Source organism: Rhinolophus sinicus, chromosome 6 (assembly GCF_057876585.1).
Source record: "Rhinolophus sinicus isolate RSI-liver-muscle chromosome 6, RSI-T2T, whole genome shotgun sequence".
Lineage (NCBI taxonomy): Eukaryota > Metazoa > Chordata > Mammalia > Chiroptera > Rhinolophidae > Rhinolophus > Rhinolophus sinicus.
In genome coordinates this window covers 38,179,239-38,194,174 of record NC_142506.1, presented here as the reverse complement: position 1 = coordinate 38,194,174, position 14,936 = coordinate 38,179,239, and the positions used below count along the sequence as shown (strand labels likewise).

Genomic DNA, 14,936 nt, shown 5'->3' with positions numbered 1-14,936 from the left:
CATTGACAGTTTTATTTCCTGTGATAATTCCACATATTCTTGTTTCCAGCATCACAAATCTACCTGCCATTGCACAAATGTGCTTGTTCTTCCATGCCCCTGTACCTTCAGTCATGCTGTTCCCTCTGCCTAGAACGTCCTTCCAATCCCTGCCTCCCACATTCACCTGACTGACTAGCATGCGTCCGGCAAGTATAGCTCAAGGATTTCCTTGTCTTGTCTGCATGTCTACCTCACCCACTACTCAGATTTTATACTTGTTTGTGTCATTGTCAGTCTCTTCCCACTAACCATTGGGCTTTCTGAAAATAAGGAGTTTGGCTTCCTCATTTCTGATTCCCCAGACCTAACACTACGTGCACTTAGAGTATATGACATACCAAACCATATTATGTAGTATGCACTGTGCCACTAAAGTTTATAAGTCAAGAACAATGTGCTGGTATCCTGCCATGTGCTGCCACTATGCTGAGCTCTGGGGATGCCATGGTGAGGGAATAAGACAGACATGAGCCCTTCCCTCATGTCTAGACATTAAACAAGTAATTGTAACTGTGGTATGAGAAATAAAAGAGGAGGTACAGAAGGAAGGCTATGGGAGGGTAAGGCTTGGGGCTCTGTCATGCCTGGGTCCCCTCAAGGAAAGGACAGTGCAGGATAAGTAGGTATTAGCTGAGCAAGGAAGAGAGAGAAGAGTGTCCCAGGTAGAGGGAGTCTGTGGAGGGGTCAAGAGTGACAGACTCTATTCATTTTCTTGCATAATTTCAGTAATGCATTCAGAGTGAAGTTCTAAAGTCCAATTACCTAGGTTGCATGCAGGCACCATTTCCAATCCACATGACTCTGGGAAAGTCACAAATCTGCTTCATTCTTGCTTCTGTAAAATGAGGGTAATGATCTCACTCTATGGTATATTCACTGTTAGGACTAAATAAGATCATCTATTTAAAGTGGCTAGTACATAGTCTGGCATATAGTAAATGCTCTGTAAATATTACTTCATTGCTATTATTATTACTATTATTCAACAAACATTGATTATTCAACAAATGCCAAACCTTATTGGCCTCCCTCTCCTGCTCTGATGAGAGTGTCTTGCTTTGTTCACTGCTTTTTCATATATGCAACCAGAAAAATAGATAAGCCTTTAAATGGTGTGTTCTGCAATCTTAAAATAAGGAAAACAATGGGCCTGTGAGCCCAGTATAAGTAATCAAAGAAATATGTTTGTCATGAAAAATTCATATATAAAATTGGCAAACAAATCATGTGGCATCTTGGAGTCATATTCTTATAGTAAGCTTACCATACTGTTCGTTAAAAACAGATTTCTCCACCCTTACCCCTGGTCAGACCAATTAAGTCAGAATGGGTGAAGCATGGGAATCTGGTTTTCACATGCTCCCCGAGTGATAGTTAGGAAAGATAACTTTGAGAAATACTGGCTTATCTCAGTAACTGCTGCTACAAACCAAACACCTCAGAACTAAGTGATGTCAAATAACTTTATTAATACCATGGATTCTATAGGTCAGAGATTTGGAGAAGGAAAAGGAAGCATGGCTTGTCTCTGCTCCTCAGTGCCTGTGAAGACTCGAGGTGCTGCCATGTGAAGCCTCAACTGCCTGTCAACCAGAGTGCCCACCTGTAGCCATTCCAGCATGGCAGTCTCAGGGTGATGAGATTTCTTTACGTGGTGGCTGGTTTCTCCCAGAGTGATCATCCCAAGAAAACAGGGTGAATGCTGCATGGTCTTTTCCAACTGAGCCTCAGAGTCACATGGCATCACTCACTGCATTCTATGGATCAAAGCAGTCACAGACCCAACTAGATTCAAAGGGAAGGCACATAAACCTGACTCTCACTGGAAGGAGTATCATAGAAATTGGGGCATATTTTTAAACTGACATATGTCTTGTTTCAATACTTCCTGTGCACCCACAAACTTTCCTTTTCTCTAGACATTCTTCACATTTGTAAGGTTTTAACAAATACCAAAGCAAGGCTATGGATTACTGGTTTCTTGAAACCCATCTATAGTCCCAGATGATGTCTGTATCTGCTTATGAAAATATTCTGCTTTGTAAAGTTGGTTCCTAATGTCTTCAATTTGGAAACAACCCTTTGTTAATTCTATCTTTAAATCCATTGGCACTAATCCATCTTCTCTTTGGACCTCTTTAAAGAGGTTTAAAGATACTAACAATGTTTTACTCAACTTTTTGATTCACGTAAAACTAAGGATTAAAATCTTTGTAGTACACAGATTATAATTATGCCTTTTCTCTAAAATACTTCCTATATTCAGTCTTATATAAAATATTGTGATACAAAGTTTAGAAGAGATTAAAGGATGAATTTTCATCCTAATTCATGAGTCAATAAACAATGCTTTTGGCTGGTATGTGCCTTGTTTATGCATTTGAACATGTTTTATTCATGTTCCTGTATATAATTGTCCATACTTATGTCACACAATCCATGTAAATGCCTAAACATTGTAAATACATATATAATTTTATACTACTTGGGATTACATACAAATTAGATGTATCAGGTTTTTGTATATTTTGATATGACACTAAAATAGTTGAGTTCATAAGTTCAGTATTTGAAGCATATTAATCATTTCATTATAGCAAAATGCACAAATGCAGGAGAATAACAGCAGTCTATGTGATTGTTCCAGCAAGTTCTATTAGAAATGTGTGTATTTTTCCCCCAAAGCCATCTTCCTTTTCTTCGTTCCATGTAAAATTGATTCTGGGGAAGAAAAAGATTTAAATTCGTATTGGCATTTTCAAGGAATCACACTAACGTGAGATATTTTATCACATTAATAATCATTTTCAGAGATAAAGCTATTTTGGACATGTGAAATTTTCAATTCAGCTCAATGGCTATAGAACTAAATCTGTCACCAGAACAAACATAACCACATAGGCCGAATCACACAATAATAACCCTTCCATACAACTCCTCTAATTTGATATTGCTCCCTGTTATAAATTACCTTTGAGTTTTAAAGAATATAGTCTATTTGTTTTTTAATACACTGTGTATTTTCTTCTGATTACATTCTGATCACATTTTACAGAGAAAAATATATCTGGCCTACCAATGGCATAAAATGGGAATTTCCTCAGGGGTGTGTAAAGTGTACATAAATTTCAGCTCCTGTGTGAGATTTGTAGAGATGCTAATATTCAGGTCACTTGTGCACTGATTTTTCTTGGTGATTGGGGAGCAATGATTGCAAGCTCTGTGCAGTGTAATGAGATCATGGGCAGTTTGGCTTACATGTATAAAGATTTAACTCTTTTGCAAGTAGTCCCTCTGCCCCTGAACATTAGGTTTCTACATTGCCTTAATGTACCAGCCTCCCATCCCATCCACATTTATTTGGGGGAAAAAATAAAAGCAGTGTTTTCTTCACTTTATTCAGACTAAAAGGAAAAATTTCGTATATATGCATACAATTGTATGCTACACAGATGATACTAAATAAATACATTATAGCAGCTTTCATTTTTAATGGCTCAATTTTTTTTCCTTTGATTGCCTTCTCCAATAAAAGTGGAGTCTGTAGAAAAGCACCCTTCTGGGTAATCCATTGTCTCATTTTAACTCATTTTTATCAAGGAATTCCCCCTGCAGCAATCTCCACTGCCAGCCATTAGCTGTGCACATCTGCCCACCATAATGACCGCTCCTGTGTACATACCTGATTGCCATCTAATTTAGATCTCACCCATCAGACACTAATGCAATGTCTCCAGGGCCAGCTAAATTCTAGACTAGTGATGCATTACAATTATCACTTCATTTGGTCTTTGGAAGTGAATTAAGAGTGCCTGAGGTTGAAAATAGGTCAAATGCTTATACCAGGGGTCCTCGTCTTACCCGTGTCCAGTTTCATGTATGTTCTGGCAGAATGTGTGTCACATCATGGCTCTCAGAAGTTTATTGCAAGTGTGGCCAAAATAAAAGACTTTTCAATCCAGTCCCTTCTTCTATAAAAGCACAAAATATGGGTATGTTGGCATGATCACAAAGAAACATATTTTGTATCAATAAATAGGCCATATGTTAACATTTGTTCTATCTGAATTTTATTTATCTTTGATCTGCTTTCTTGCTTCTGTGAACATATCCCAATTTAAAGAGATCATTCATTTAAAGCAATAGAAATTAAATGAATAATTTCAAAGTTCTTATAAAATGTATCCACATTCTTGTCTTTAGACCCTGAACCTTTGCTCTTTTCTACTAGATTGTAAGGGACTAGAGAGCAGGGACCATAGGAGGACACTGTATTCTATACTAAGGTAGAGGGACTATCAGAAGACTTTAGTAAGGACAGTCCTAAGATGAGACTGAAGGACTTACTGAATGAGTGTGTTACTGGAGAGGAGAATGGTCAGGAGACTCCCACAAGGATCCAGACAAGAAATCACAGTGCCATGACTAAAGCTAAGGATGTTTCAAGAGATATTTTGGAAACAGGTGTAATAGGACTAGAATGTGGACAATGAGGGACTAGGAATGACTCAGACTTCAATCTTAGCTCTGACATGTAAAGATCTTAGAAGGCATCACTCCCATCCTTAAAACAAGAAACACCTGGACATACAAAATCAGCTCCTTTTCTTGGACCTGTCATAGAACTAAAGTAGCAAGGCAAACCATCTCCCTGAAATCTAGAGAGACAGGCACATCCTGAGGGATATAATAACCAAGATCTGTTTCCCTGGAGCAGAACCTGCAGGAGCCATAAACTGGTAGGAAGACTTAACTAATTGATAAATTGCTGGCAGCTCAGTGTAGACTAGTGTAAGATTGAGAAATGTATGGGAGCCATAGTCTGGAGGGGAGGAGTCTTTCCTGAGCTTTCCCTACAGGCACTCCACCAGGTTCTCACATTAAGGATCTGAGGAAGATCCTTTCTCCCTCCCAATCCTGGCAGGGGCATGGGGAAGAGGAACCACTGTGAAACTCACCCACAGCAATCTCCATAACAAAGGCCTATTCTCCAGGGGAAAGGACTTCAGCTGTGCACAATTTTGAAAACTTATCTCACTTAGGGGAAAGCAATTCCTCCCCCACTCCAGCTTCCTCTAGCCTTTCTGTCACATTGGGGGTGGGGGGGAAGTTCCCATAGTCATCAAGGAACCCAGATTCAAGGAAATTCAAGGGAAAGCAGCAGTCTGGGAATGGGGTATGGGGCAAGTGGGGATAGGTCAATACCACTGAAGGAGGAACAGAAACCCTTGTGAAGGCCTCAAGACATAGGCTCCCTATGAGCCTATGACTGAGACTTAAAGCGAAGAATACAGAACAATCCCCCATATCTACAGGTTCAGGATGCAGAGTTGGAGAGTATTTCTTAAGATGGAAGTTTTGTGAAATTATTCATAAATTGAGACCAAAAAAAAAACACGGTTAAATATGAGATTAAGGGAGAAAGAACAGATTTATAGAGTAAGGATTCAAAATTAACTGGTGGGAATAATCTGAAGGATGTCATAGGAATGCGGCAACAAGGTACTCTCATTGAGTTCTCCGAACTTACCACAAATTGAACATCTATAACCCATCAAAGGACCCTCTGCTCATCACAGAGAACAGCTAAGAGACTCATACAAGGATTACTTGAAGGTGGACACACTGGGCGAGCAGGGGAAGAGAGAAGGGAGTGGAGTGGAGATGCGGCCGCATCTGAGGCTGCGGAGACACAGGGAGTCCCAGGACAGAACAGAGACCACAAGAGCCAGGAGGTGGGCTCTTTCCCTGTATCCCACAGCTGATCTCTCCTGCAGAGAAAGCAGCATATCCAGACTTTGAGGCAGTAACCTCAGCTGAGACCTCCAGCTGGGCCCTAGGTCAGACAAAGGAAGTAAACACCATTCCTGGGCCCCTACCCCACTCTCCCAATCCTTCCCCCACCTTCCCAGAGACTCAAGCTGGCCCCTGAACTGAGGAGTAGTGTCAGATTATAGAGGAGCAGTAGCACTCAGGATCTGAGAAGACCTGGTTTGGAACTGCTGTGACACAGGGAAGAGGCTGGGAAGAGTGACACTGCTGGGCTGGAAGAGAGAAGACTCCTCCATCCCCAGCCCCCACCTTTTCTGGCCTGCCTAAGACAGGGCAATTACAACTGCAGAAATATACCCAGGGATCAGCAGCAGGTAGCAGAGAAAGCTCTGGGCTTTTAGCAGCTCATAAATCTCACGCCCTCCACACACACACACACACACACACACACACACACACACACACACACACAAACAGAGACATACAGGGAAGACGTGTCCTAAGACTCAGGAGATCTGGGCACAGGGCTGGCTGTGGTACTCTCAGTGCGCATATGTGTAGGCAAGAGCAGAAACTACACTGACTTTGTAAAAACTACCATCCAGACCCCATAACCCCACTCATCTAAAACTGCAGTGCCAGTGTCACTCTGGACACCAGGTGACGGGCTCTGCCTGCACAAGACGCAGAGGACTCTTTGGTACAGCAGAGGACAACGTGGAGATTACTTGGTGGGCTTAAACCAAGACTGGCACTACTTTTTTTGTTTTGTTTTGTTTTCATATTGTTGATTATTTTTGCCTGTGTTGAGTGAGGGTTATCGGTTGTTTTTACATGTGATTGTATTTGGTTTTTTCTTTGTTGTTGTTGTTTTTGTTGTGCTTGGTGATTTGCTTTGTTCTGAAATTGCCCTACCAGAGCCCAGCCCAAGAGGCACAAGATTCAACACACACAGACACCAACTCCATACCAAACCAGAGTATGGCTGGGTTTGACCTACAAGTGACACACCCAGAGGGGATTCTCTATAGGCCCAAGAGCCCATAGGGGCCAAGATTCATTTGAGTGGTCAACCCTCATGCAACAGATTATCCTCTGTGGGCAGAGCCACGTCTCAAAACTAGTCAGCCTAGGAGTCAATCCAACCTCCAGACAAGCCAAAAGCAATTGAAGCTCAACTTTAACAGGACAATATACACAACACAAGAGTAACTTTTGGAGCATACGGACAGAATAGGGAAGTGGTGCAAGTCAAATATAAAGGACACATACTACATAAGACCACCCAGCAAAAACCAAGAACCCTAGGGGATCTACCTAATACATCGACACAAACACAGAAAGTCAGCCAGAATAGGGAAACAAAGAAACATGTCCCAAATAAAACAACAGAAGAAACCTCCAGAACTGGAACAAAATGAAATAGAGGTAACCAACATATCAGAGGCAGAGTTCAGAACACTGATGATAAGAATGTGTAAGGTGCTTAGTGACGACATAAAGAAGGATAGAGAAATCATAATGAACAAGCAGTCAGAACTAAAGAACACAATTACTGAAATAAAGAACACACTTGAAGGAATTACCAGCAGGTTAGATGAGGCAGAGGATCTATCAGCGACTTTAAAGACAAGTTAGCAGAGATCATCCAAACAGAACAACAAAAAGAAAAAAGAATAAAAAACAATGAAAATGGTTTAAGAGACCTCTGGGATAACATCAAGTGCAAAAACATGCGCATCATAGGAATACCAGAAGGTAAAGAGAGGGAGCAAGGGATCGAGAACATATGTGAAGTAATAATGACCGAAAACTTCCCTAACCTGGCTAAGGAAACCGACATACAAGCCCAGGAAGTGCAGAGAGTTCCAACCAGGATGAACCCAAACAGGTCCACACCAAGACACATTATACTTACAATGGCAAACATTAAAGACAAAGAGAGAATCCTAAAAGCAGCAAGAGAAAGACAGCAGGTTACATACAAGGCAACTCCTATAAGACTATCAAATAACTTTTCTACAGAAACTTTGCAGACCAGGAGGGAGTGGCAGGAGGTACTAAAAGTGATGAAAAACAAAGGCCTACAACCAAGATTGCTTTATCCAGCAAGGCTATCATTTAACATAGAAGGAGAGATAAAGAGCTTCCAAGAAAGAATAAGCTAAAGGAATTTATTACCACCAAGCCAGCATTGCAGGAAATATTAAAAGGGCTTCTGTAAGCAGAAGAAAGATGAAAACAATCTAACTACAAATTAAAAAATGGCAATAACTATGTACCTATCAATAATCACTTTAAATATACATGGATTAAATACTCCAATCAAAATACATCGGGTGGCTGAGTGGATAAGAAAGCAAGCCCCTTGCATGTGCTGTATACAAGAGACTCACCTCAGATCAAAAGACACACACGCAGGCTGAAAGTGAAGGATTGGAGTAAGATATTTCATGCAAATGGAAATGAGAAAAAGGCTGGAGTTGCAATACTTACATCTGACAAAAAAGAATTTTTTTTTATGTTATTTTATTAAATTTATTGGGGTGACAATTGTTAGTAAAATTACATAGATTTCAGGTGTACAATTCTGTATTACATCATCTATAAATCCCATTGTGTGTTCACCACCCAGAGTCAGTTCTCCTTCCATCACCATATATTTGATCCCCAAGACTGGTGCAGCCGTTACGGAAGGCAGTGTGGAGGTTCCTCAAAAAATTACGAATAGAATTGCCATATGACCCAGCAATCCCTCTCCTGGGTATCTACCCAAAAAATCTGAAAACATTTAGAGATAAAGACACGTGTGCTCCAATGTTCATTGCAGCTTTGTTTACGGTGGCCAAGACATGGAAACAACCAAAATGTCCTTCGATAGATGAATGCAAAACAGAATTTAAAATGAAGAATATATGAAAAGACAATCATGGGCACTACATAATAATAAAGGGATCGATCTGACAAGAGACAGGTATTCCAGACAGGAAAATCAATATGGAAACAATGGCCTTAAATGACACATTAGATCAGTTGGATTTAATCGATATTTTCAGAGCATTTCACCCCAAAGCTGCAGAATACACATTCTTCTCAAGCACACATGGAATGTTTTTCAAGATAGACCACATGTTAGGCCACAAAACAAGCCTTGATAAATTTAACAAACTTGAAATCATACCAATTGTTTTCTCTGACTACAGTGCTATGAAATTAGAAATCAACTACAGGAAAAAAACTGGAAGACACACAAATACATGGAGGCTGAATAACATGTTACTAAATAAAAACTGGGTCAACAATGAGATCAAGAAAGAAATCAAAAGATATCTCGAGACAAACAAAAATGAACACACGACGACCCAAAATCTATTGGATGCAATGAAAGCAATCCTAAGAGGGAAATTCATAGCAACGCAGGCATACTTAAAGAAACAAACAAACAAAAAATTACTAATCAACAGTTTATCTTCACACATAAGGGATCTGGGGGAAAAAAACAGCAAAATAAGCCCAAAGGGAGTACAAGGAAGGAGATAATAAAGATCACAGCAGAAATAAATGAAATTAAGACCAGAAAAACAATATTAAACCTCAATGAATCCAAGAGCTGGTTTTTAGAGAAGATGAACAAAATCGACAAACTTTTAGCCAGACTCATCAAGAAAAAGAGAGGACCCAAATTAATAAAATCAGAAGTCAAAGAGGAGAACTGACAACAGACACCACCAAAATACAAAAAAATTTAGGAAATTACTATGAGCAACTATGTGTCAAAAATTAGACATGTGGAATAAATGGACAATTTTCCAGAAGCATACAACCATCCAAAGCTAACTCAAGAAGAAATGGAATACCTGAATAGACTGATTACCACCAGGGAAATTGAATCAGTAATCAACAAGCACCCAACAAACAAAAACCCTGTACCAGATGGCATTACAGGTGAATTTTACAAAACATTCAAAAACGAATTATTATCTATTCTCCTCAAACTATTCCAAAAAATCCATAAGAAGGGAAGTCTCCCAAACACTTTTTATGAGGCCACTATCACCCAGATCCCAAAATCAGACAAAGACATTGCAAACAAAAGAAAACTACAGGCTGATATCCCCAATGAACACAGACGCAAAAAATCCTCAACAAAATATTAGCGACCAGCATTTAACAATACATTAAAAAGATCATACACCATGATCAAGTGGGATTAATTCCTCGTATGCAAGGCTGGTTCAACATCCGCAAATCAATTAATGTGATACACCACATTAACAAAATGAAAAATAAAAATCTTATAATCATATCAATAGATGCAGAAAAAGTATTTGACAAAATCCAACAGCCATTTATGATAAAAACTCTTAAGAAAGTGGGAATAGAGGCACCATATCTCAACATGATAAAGGCCAATATATGATAAATCCACAGCTAACAACATACTGAATGGGGAAAAGCTAAAACTATTTCCCTTAAGATCAAGGTGAACAAGACAAGGTTGCCCACATTCTCCACTTCTATTCAACATAGTGCTGGAAGTTCTAGCCACAGCAATCAGACAAGGAAAAGAAATAAAAGGCATTCATATTGGTAAGGAGGAAGTAAAATTGTCATTATATGCATATGACATGATACTATATATAGAGAACCTCAAGGACTCCACCAAAAACCTATCAGAACTCATAAATGAATTTAGTAAAGTAGCAAGATACAAAGTTAATATTCAGAAAAAGTTGCATTTGTTTATACCAATAATAAAATATCAGGCTGAGACATCATCAAAATGGCGACGTAAAGTGAGCCTCTGTAAATCTCCCCAGGAATTTACAACTAATCGGACGACTATAACTCCACAAAGGACTCGCTGCACAGCAGACAAGCAAGACGGAGAAGCCCACTACTGAATTCACCTAAAGGTGGGTGAATCCTGTGAGCAGGGGAGGAGGAAAGGGAGAAGTACAGAGATGGAGCCGCGCGGGTGCAGGATGCAGACCTAGCTCAGTGCTCCAAGCTCACTGCATCCCGGAACTACCACGGTTGTAGTAGAGGGAAGATCTCGGACTCCTAGGGCTCCGTTTATGGCCCACAGGGCTGAGGGGACAGCATATAACATGGTGGAACCCAACACTCACGGCAGATACCTCAGAGCAAACACTGAGGGAACAAGGCTGAAAACGGTAGTTTAATCCCTCACTGCCAAGCAGAGAATGGAAGCCGTAGGCACTGAGACTAGCCGCCCCCTCCATATCCTCCCAGAGCTCACCCCGCCCCCACCTGCCCAGTGCTAGAAGCAGAACAGTAGCAGTGTCAGATCAAAAGAACAGAATAACATTTAGAGATAAAGACACGTGTGCTCCAATGTTCATTGCAGCTTTGTTTACGGTGGCCAAGACATGGAAACAACCAAAATGTCCTTCGATAGATGAATGGATAAAGAAGTTCTGGTATATATACACAATGGAATACTATTCGGCGGTAAGAAAAGATGATATAGGAACATTTGTGACAACATGGATGGATCTTGAGAGAGTAATGCTGAGCGAAATAAGTCAGACAGAAAAAGCAGAGAACCATGTGATTTCACTGATATGTGGTATATAAACTAAAAACAACAAAAGAACAAGACAAACAAATGAGAAACAGAAACTCAGACGCAGATAATAGTTTAGTGGTTGCCAGAGGGTAAGGGGGGTGGGGGTGGGGGGTGGGAGATGAGGGTAAGGGAGATCGAATATATGGTGATGGAAGGAGAACTGACTCTGGGTGATGAACACACAATGGGATTTATAGATGATGTAATACAGAATTGTACACCTGAAATCTATGTAATTTTACTAACAAATGTCACCCCAAAAAATTTAATAAAATAAAATTAAAAAAAAAAAAAAAAAAAGAACAGAATATTTGCTGTTCTGAGAACAGTGGACCGCAGACACAGATTCGCAGCCCAACTAGCTCCGGCAAAGGGGAGGGAGCTGTGGAAGCAGGACCGGCTGTGGTGGAGGTCACCATCATTGTTCTGGGCCACCTCTCACAACCCACCCACCCCTGGCCCACCTATCTGGGTTGATCTCTGCAGCAGTAAACAGAACTGCTGAAACATACGGGCTCTGAATTTGGAGCAGGAAGAGCTTTGGAACATCAAAAGCTCTCCGCATACCCACCGGGACACTGCGCCCTGTGACCCAGGTGAACTATTAACAGAGGAGAAGCCCGTCTCCCAGGGAAAATGTGGAGATTAAACAACATGCTACTAAAGAATGACTGAATCAAAGAAGAAATAAAAGGAGAGATCAAAAGACACTTACAAACAAATGACAATGAAAATACATCCTACCAAAATTTGGGGGATGCAGCGAAAGCAGTTTTAAGAGGGAAATTTATCTCATTACAGGCCTATCTCAAGAAAAAAGAAAAATCCCAAATAAATAACCTCATGTTACACCTCAAAGAACTAGAAAAAGGAGAACAAGTAAAACCCAAGGTCAGCAGAAGAAAGGAAATAACAAAAATCAGAGCAGAACTAAATGAAATAGAGAACAAAAAGACAATAGAGAAAATTAATGTGGCAAAGAGCTGGTTCTTTGAAAGATTAACAAAGTTGACAAACCCTTGGCTAGGCTCACTAAGATAAAAAGAGAGAAGACACTAATTAACAAAATCACAAATGAAAAAGGGTAAGTTATCACGGATACCCCAGAAATACAAAGGATCATCCAAGAATACTATGTAGGACTATATGCCACCAAGTTCAACAACCTAGAAGAAATGGACAAGTTCTTAGAAACATATAGCCTTCCTAGGCAGAACAATGAAGAACTGGAAAATCTAAACAGACCGATTACCAGTAACAAAATTGAATCAGTCATCCAAACCTTTCCAAAAAGCAAAAGTCTGGGACCAGATGGCTTTACTGGTGAATTCTAGCAAACCTTCAAAGAGGCTCTAATACCAATCCTGCTCAAACTCTTCCAAAAAATTGAAGAAGAGACAGTACTCCCTAACTCATTTTATGAGGCCAACATTACCCTGATACCATAACCTGGTAAGGACATCACAAAAAAAGAAAACTCCAGACCAATATGTCTGATGAATACAGATGCAAAAGTCCTAAACAAAATTCTAGCAAATCGAATACAACAATGCATTAAAAAGATTATTCATCATGACTAAGTGGGTTCATTCCCGGGGTACAAGTATGGTTCGACATCCGCAAATCCATCAATGTGTTCCATCACATAAACAAAATAAAGGACAAAAATCATATGATTATATCAATTGATGCAGTAAAAGCATTTGACAATCTTGGCCTTAACATAATAAAGGCCATATATAACAGACCCTCAGCTAATTTCATAATTAACGGTGAAAAACTGAAGCCCTTTGCTCTACGTTCAGGAACACGACAGAGCTGTCACCTCACCCCAGTCAGAATGGCTATCATCAACAAGACAATTAGTAACAATTGTTGGAGAGGCTGTGGAGAAAAAGCCTGTTACCATACACTGTTGTTGGGAATGCAGACTGGTGCAGCTGCTATGGAAGGCAGAGTGGAGTTTCCTCAAAAAATTACGAATAGAATTGCCATATGACCCAGCAATCTCTCTCCTGGGTATCTACCCAAAAAATCTGAAAACATTTATACATAAAGACACGTGTGCTCCAATGTTCATTGCAGCTTTGTTTACAGTGGCCAAGACATGGAAACAACCAAAATGTCCTTTGATAGATGAATGGATAAAGAAGTTGTGGTCTATATACACAATGGAATACTATTCGGCGGTAAGAGAAGATGAAATAGGATCATTTGTGACAACATGGATGGATCTTGAGATTATAATGCTAAGCGAAATAAGTCAGACAGAAAAAACGGAGAATCATATGATTTCACTGATATGTGGTATATAAACGAAAAACAACAAAAGAACAAGACAAACAAATGAGAAACAAAATCTCATAGATGCAGACAATAGTTTAGTGGTTGCCAGAGGGTGAGGGGGTTGGGGGGTTGGAGATGAGTGTAAGGGGGATCAATATATGGTGATGGAAGGAGAACTGACTCTGGGTGGTGAACACACAATGGGATTTATAGATGATGTAATACAGAATTATACACCTGAAATCTGTGTAACTTTACTAACAATTGTCAGCCCAATAAATTTTTAAAAATCAGGAGAAATTAAGAAAACAATCCCATTTACAATTGCTTCAAAGACTGTAAAATACCTAGGAATAAATTTATCCAAAGAAGTAAAAAAATCTGTACTCAGAAAATTATAAGACACTGAAGAGAGAAATTAAAGAAGCTACAAATAGATGGAAACACATACCATGCTCATGGATAGGAAGAATTAATATCGTTAAAATATCCATTCTGCCTAAGGCAATACACAGATTCAATGCAATTCCTACAAACTACTAAGGACATTTTTCAGAGAAATAGAACATATAATCCTAAAATATATGGAACCATAAAAGACCCCAGTTAGCCTCAGCAATCTGAGAAATAAGAAAAAAATGGGAGGTATCACAATATCTGACATCAAATTATACTACAAGTCTACAGTAATCAAAACAGCATGGTACTGGCATAAAAACAGACACATAGATCAATGGAACAGAATAGAGAGCCCAGAAATAAATCCATGACTATATATACGGTCCTTTAATCTACAACAATGGTAGCAAGAATTTATGGTGCGGTTAAGACAGTCTATTCAATAAATGGTGTTGGAAATCTGGACAGACATACGCAAAAACAATGAGGCTGGACCACCTCTTTACACCATATACAAGAATTAATTCAAGCTGTATTTAAGACTTAAATGTAAGATCTGAAACTATAAAACTCCAAGAAGAAAATATAGGAAGAAAGTTCACAGACATTTCCATGAGTTAGATTTTTAGTGATATATCCCCTCAGGCAAGAGAAATAAGAGAAAAAATAAACATGTGGGATTATGTCAAACTAAAAAGATTTTCCACAGCAAAGGAAACCATCAATAAAACAAAAAAGGATCCTACTGAATGGGAGAAGATATTTGCCAATGATATATCCGATAAGGGGTTAATATCCAAAATGTATTAAAAAAAAAAAAACCCACTCAACTCAACTCCAAAAA

At 39.4% G+C, this 14,936-nt stretch overlaps 1 long non-coding RNA gene across 1 annotated transcript in view; it reads right to left on the bottom strand.

Moving 5' to 3' along the window:
* Window positions 1-1,491: 1,491 nt before the first annotated feature.
* LOC141567791 (uncharacterized) overlaps window positions 1,492-14,936 on the bottom strand; it is a 75,713-nt gene continuing 62,268 nt past the window's right edge. The window contains exons 4-5 of the long non-coding RNA XR_012490618.2: window positions 3,904-4,013; window positions 1,492-2,763 (exon numbers count right to left, since the gene is read on the bottom strand). This is a non-coding gene — a long non-coding RNA (uncharacterized LOC141567791). The remainder of the gene's footprint in view (window positions 2,764-3,903; window positions 4,014-14,936) is intronic.